We start from the raw sequence: 6,405 nt of genomic DNA, 5'->3' as shown, positions 1-6,405 counted from the left end.
TCCACAGAACACTTTTAATGTTTTCCATCTTTATTTCAATTTACTTCAATTCCTATGATTTCCATTTGTCCTTAGAGATTTTCAAACAAGAATGGGCAATTTGCTGACTTAAAATAAAACATCAGATTTTGTGTGTGTGTGCACATGCATCACAACACCAACATGCAGGATCAGTTCTCTCTATCCACCATGGTGGTCTCACCACTACACACTGAGCCATCTCATCAGCCCTTACAGCATTTAAACAGAACCAAACTCATTCCACCTTACATGATCCTACAAAAGTATCCTTTTACATATTAAAACCCATTGAGGGATCTTACTAATTTTTATTTTTCCTACATGTTGAAATCTTACCTTAAAAAAAAAAAAAAAAGAATGGAAACAGGCAACCTCAGGCAAGAAGTAGGAGGTTAAAAAGCCCCTCCAGAATGTACCAGACACCTGGGAAGTGAGAGACTCTCAGGTCTCAAAGGACCTTAGACAAGATGCCCTATACTGGGGAGAGGGAACTTGTAGAACCCATCTCCAACAGAAAGTCAGGGCATCAAGTGAGGAATGGGTTGCCATCCCACAGTCAAAACTCTGACTGATAATTGTTCCTGTCTGAAAGAACTGCAGAGATGGAAATGGAAAGGAGCCCGAGGAAAAGAAGGTCCAGTGACAGGCCCAAAGTGGGATCCAGCTCAAGGGGAGGCCCCAAGGCCTGACACTATTACTGAGGCTATGGAGCACTCACAAAAAGGGACCTGTCATGACTACCCTCGGAAAAACCCAAAAAGCAGCTGAGTCAGATGCAGATATTTGCACCCAATCAATGGACAGAGGCTGCTGACCCTTGTGGTTGAATTAGGGAAAAGCTGGAAGAAGCTGAGGAGGAGGGCAATCCTGTAGGAGGACCAGCTGTCTCAAGGACCAGCAGTCTCAATCTGGACCCCCCCCCCCCCGAGATCTCTCAAACACTTGACCACCAATCAGGCAGCACACACCAGCTGATATGAGTCCCCGAACACATACACAGCAGAGGACTGCCGGGTCTGGGTTTAGTCAGAGTAAGATGCACCTAACCCAAGAGACTGGAGGCCCCAAGGAGTTTATAGGTCTGTTGGGGTAGGGGGTGAGAGGTGGGTACTTCCTCATGGAGATAGGGGGATGGGAAGGAGGTATGGGATGTGGAACAGTCGGTGGGTGGCCCGGGAAGGCAATAAAATCTGGAGTTTAAAATAAATAAAAGATTTTTGAAAAGGAAAAAAGAAAATTGAATAATTCAACTCCCTAGAAAAAGGACTCGGTAGTGAAATAAATCTGACCAATGCAAGATTTTGTTTCAGTTTTCTTATGATTTTCACAAATTGTTACATTGACTTGCAACAGATATAGAAGACTGACATGATCATCCTTACAGTCTGTGTTAGAAAACACAAACTTTTGTTCTATTCATACATAGAGTTCAGTATCAAGAGGACTGTGAATTAAACTTTTAAAAGTAAAGTTAGGGAAAAAAAGCACACAAACTTCATTCATATTCTCATGCCCAAGAATTCACAGGAATTGAAACTCACAGAAGTGGCTAAATTTGAAAACTTGTGTATTATTTTAATAGAAAAGAGATTAGGAGCTGAGCAAGAATAAATCACTGAAAATGACTTGAAAAGAATAAATCACTGAGGTATATGGTACCACATGCCTCAAATTTCAGAACTGGGGAGGCAAGATCATCCCTAGTAACAGCACCTGTACCAGGCCAGCCTAAGCTACATAAAATGCTTTCAAACAAAAAACCAAAAAGAATAAAACACTGGAAGATGAATAGAAGAGCTATGTTAGTAAGGTATGTTTATGCAAATTAACCTCTTTCACATATAGAAGAGAAACTCAAGTTCTGTCCTCCTGATGCAGGAGAGAGCAGACCTCTTCCTGCATCTGTTGGTCCTCAATTGCCTTAAATTCAAAATATTCTTTATATCTATTAAGTTTCAAACCCAGGACAAGCGACTGAGGTGCCTATTTAAAAAATCAAATCAGACCTGAACTTCAGGTTCCCCCCAGCATTCCTCAGTTCCTACCTATTACAGGGTAGGCTGACATACCCCTCTCTACCCTGAAGTCTCCAGGCCAGGCACTGAGCTGCCCTCACCCCAGAGGTTCTACCTTATATAATCTAGATATTTGGTTCCCTGTCCCTTTTTGTACCTTCGCCTCCTAGCTGCTGTACGTGGTTCCCTTCTCCCCTTCTCTTCACAAGTCTCAGGGTCATGGCCACTCTGGACTCTTCCAGATGTTCCAGCCTCTGGCTATGCTCACCCACATATCTATAATAAACTTTCTCTTCTTCTATATCTAGTAGCAGTCACGTCCTTTACTTTTTATTTCTTTTTTTCATTCAACATCAGAGTGACATATTTTTGTGCTGGTATGTCCTGATTTTTATCTGCTTTTAATTTTTACTGAATGTGGTTATATTTTTGGATTTTCTTTTTTACTGTCTGCCTACAATAGAAAAAATTAACAATGTACAATCATACAAAGCAAATGAATGAAGAGATAACAACAGCACGTCAGAATCCTTACAAAGGGTCCCTGGAAGCTTCAGATGAAGTGTCCAAGATAAACTTTCCCAAACAATCAATGTGTAAGTAATATCTGGTTCTGTTTTTAAAGAAAGAAAACAGAATTCTCATTCCAATCTAAATGATAACAACTATTTCTCCTAATGTAATCAGAAGTGACAGAATCCTTCAGAGAAAATTGTGTTGAAGACGTAAACGTAAATCTAAACTGTTTAATACAGGTTATATAATCTGCTATAGTCTGACACTCACATAAAATATGTTTAGTTTCTTTCAAAATAAAATTGAAAAGTTAACAGGTATGGCAAACCTGTAATCCTATACTCAGGCTAGGCAACACAGCAGGATTTTCTAGTTAGAGGCCAGAATAGCCTTGTCTCCAAGACAAAACAAAACAAAAACTCCTTTGCAGAAATGAACCAAAAGTCTAAACATACAGTTTTTAATATGTCACTACACAATTCAAACTATTGCTTCAACCCTGATTTAAAACAATCTGAAGCTAAGCATACTGGTACACACTTATAATCCCGGTATTTAGAAGGCTGAAGCAAGAGGATCATAACTTTGAGGCCAGCCTGGGCTACATAGTAAAACCGAATCTCCAAAAGAAGGGGGGAAAAAATGGATGATAAAAAAAGTACCGCCGGGTGTGGTGGCGCATGCCTTTAATCTTGGAAGGCAGAGGCAGGTGGATTTCTGAGTTCGAGGCCAGCCTGGTCTACAGAGTGAGTTCCAGGACAGTCAGGGCTACAGAGAAACCCTGTCTCGAAAAACCAAAAAGTACTTCAGTCCCTCAAAAAAGGGGAGGGAAGCTATTCAAGATTATAAATTTATTTGAGTACTTTATAAATTTCTCATATTTCCAAAGTTACTTTTGAAGTAAATAACAATGTTGCCAATAATAAATATCCTGTCACCTAAAACTGTTTTAATGTAAAAAAGCAATTGCTTCAATTTACATTGAAAAGTTATTTGTATAGTTATAAATTATCTATTAAATAAAATAGGTGTTAGTTATTCTTTTACTCTTTTCTTCTACAAAACATAATGTTGAGAAAAAAGAACACTGAAGGAATGACATAATAGGCTTAAACCTGTGAGATAATGAGATTTACAGTTCAACTACCTTATGACTCACTACTGCTACAAAAGTACAAATTTTCAAAGGCATAATGTTTTCCGAGTTTCCAACTGTTCTCCAGACCTTACCATGGGATAGACAATTCCAGAGGTTTTTGTTCGTTGCTTTTGTTTGAGACAAGGTTTCACTATACCACCCTGCTGGCCTAGTCTACATAGGAAGATCCAAGTGCCTCTGCCTCCCAGAGTGTTGGGATTAAAAACTTGCCCCGCCAGACTGGCCAATTACAAATTGATTAAGCTGAGCATATTCTAGTCTCCAAAACTGCCCCTTTTCTTCCTAATTCCAGTCATCCCTAGAATGGATTCTATTTTACCCGAGATGAAGGTAGTAAATTCATACTAAGTACTAAAACTATGCCAGATTACATGCTTAATAGCAAAAGGAACAATTTCAATAGTCAAATTTTAACTGAGATTAAAGCTAGGATTACTAATCTCCCCACTTTTTATAATGTGAAGTATTCCAGATGATTTATGAATATTGTAAAAAATATATTAAGCCTGAATGTATTCAAGTTTTTTAGCTCTAACTTTATATACTAAATGCATTTTAGCAAATATTTTTCTTGGGTGTGACCATGGTATTGTGTTATGGTAGTATAGAGAAAGTGGCCTTTATCTTTTATTTATTGATATACATATCCAGTACATAGGGGTGAACTGTAACATCCTCAACAATCATTCACGTATTCAGCAGACTGAGACAAAGCAAATGTGACAAAATGTTTACAAATATTCACACTAGGTAGTAGGCATCTGAATATGCTATATTCAACTACCCAGTGTGCTTGGAAAAAAACATGATCACTACTAACATCTAAAGATAACAAATGATCCAGAAATTAAGGTCTAATGGCAAACTAAGTTTCTTAAATGTGGAGGCCTATGCCTCCTCGCCTATTCCCAGGAACCTCACTGCAGTGAAAATGGAGCATGCCAATAATGAGGTAAGCGCCAAATGAGGAGTCCTGAAACTCAAGGTTCTGTAATGGCCCCGGTAGCCAAGGGTTCTCGTCGTCATTTCTGAGGCTGACCTTCAAAACGGCTCTGCCAACAAAAACCTCTCCGAAAGTAGCCAAAGGTAAATAACTGACACCAATGACAAATACAAAACACTCAAGGATGGCTTTAGTGCAGTTGTTGGACCATCAAACACAAGGGCCTCAAACCCGGTTCCTTCACCCTATCAGTTACATCCAAACAGCTTGACTTTGGTACAGTCATCTCTCAAAACAAGATAGCACTGATGCCAAGGGAAGGGTTTGTACTTTCAAACTCTTACTTCCACGGTGTGAATTTATGCTTAAGGGCACTAAAAGACGTCCAAGTATTTGGATGATTCAGTCCAAACTTGAAAATAAAGCCAAATGTTTAAGTATGGCGGACTATTAAAAAAAATTTTTTTTTTCTTCGTGAAGCCAAAAGTCTCCATGCTCGCAGCAGGTTAACGTCCATTTTTCCTAGCATATTTCTTTCCTAATGGGCTACAAGTGCAGGTGAGTCGTGAAAACACCTTCTTCTTGCGCAGGCGAAAACCTCAGCGCGACCACCCGTTTGTTGTTTATGAAGTGAAACCTGCAACGCTCAGCTGGAAAATCTGTCAGGCTCGGTTCTCCTCAAAGCCCTTCTCTGGTAGACAATAGCGGGGCAGTGGCAGAGTGGGGACATTCCTTTGACAAGAAAGGTGGCAAGGAAGGAGCGGTCGTCTGGCACAAGGTAGGGAGGGCCTCTGTGGCTGTTATGGCGAACGCCATTGGGGTTCAGCTCTTGCGTGAAGAGTCGAGTGGGTTGTGTTGTGAGCTCGGGTCTCCGCCACACACACACACACACCCGCGGACAAGGTACAAAGGACCGAGGGGAGTCGTCCCCCCGAGAGCACAGCCGGGCTGAGGAGAAAGCGACGGGAGGGCCTGCGCGGCGGCGAGGCGACGCGACGAGGCGAGGCCAGGCGAGGCGACGGCTGGGCGGCCCTGGACTGTGGGCCGCCGCGCCGCCGCGCAGCCCGCCGCCTCGCCTCGTCGCGCCGGGATCCCTCCCGCGCCAGGCCCGGCAAGATGGCGGGCCGGGCCCCACACGCAGCCCGGCCCTGCCCTGCCCGGCCCGGGCGCTCTCGCCGACGCGCCGCGGCCCGAGACCCCCACCCTGCGCCCCCGGAGTGCGGCGGCGCGGCCGCGCGGGAGGGCCTTCGCGGGCGGGCGGCCGCGCGGGGCGGGGGACGCTTACCGTGAGCGGAGCGGCTCGGCCTGACTGGAGCCCTGAGGAGGAGGAGAAAGAGGAGGAGGCGAGGGAGGAGCGCGGGCTGTACGCCGCGGCCGCTCCGGCTCCCATCGCGGAGCGGGGCTGCTGGGCGCCGCGAGGGGGGAGGGGGGGGGGCCGTCGCGAGCCGGGCCGCGGTGCCTCATGGGTAGGCTCCGGGTCGGCCTCGCGCGTCCGCGCTCCCAGCCTTCCCGCCAACGCGGCAGGCGAGCGCGGCCATGTGCGCCGTGCCGCGGCCCTCGAAGGCCCCGGGCCGGCCGGGCCCTGGCAGCCGGCGAGGCCACGCGGGGACCGGGCTGAGCTAGGTAGGCCGTGGCTCACACGGCCACCTCAGGCCTAGAACTTGTAGGCACTCAGGAGTGAGATCGGGCCTTCTCGGTGTGCGAGGGTTATAAGGGCGTGGGGAAGGGTGTGAGAGGAAAAGGAATTCAGT

General features: G+C 45.0%; 1 protein-coding gene across 3 annotated transcripts in view; it reads right to left on the bottom strand.

Annotated features, from left to right (window-relative positions):
* The window catches only part of Znf280d (zinc finger protein 280D), an 86,770-nt gene extending 80,713 nt beyond the window's left edge, over window positions 1-6,057 (bottom strand). For all 3 annotated transcript variants that reach the window (XR_003844673.1, XM_021206384.2, XM_029543833.1), the window contains exon 1: window positions 5,940-6,057. The gene's annotated coding sequence lies outside the window, so the exon portion shown is untranslated. The remainder of the gene's footprint in view (window positions 1-5,939) is intronic.
* Window positions 6,058-6,405: the final 348 nt, after the last annotated feature.

This window comes from Mus pahari, chromosome 10 (genome assembly GCF_900095145.1).
Source record: "Mus pahari chromosome 10, PAHARI_EIJ_v1.1, whole genome shotgun sequence".
Classification (NCBI taxonomy): domain Eukaryota; kingdom Metazoa; phylum Chordata; class Mammalia; order Rodentia; family Muridae; genus Mus; species Mus pahari.
Note: the sequence above shows the minus strand (reverse complement) of the source record. Positions and strands in the feature narration are given on the sequence as shown.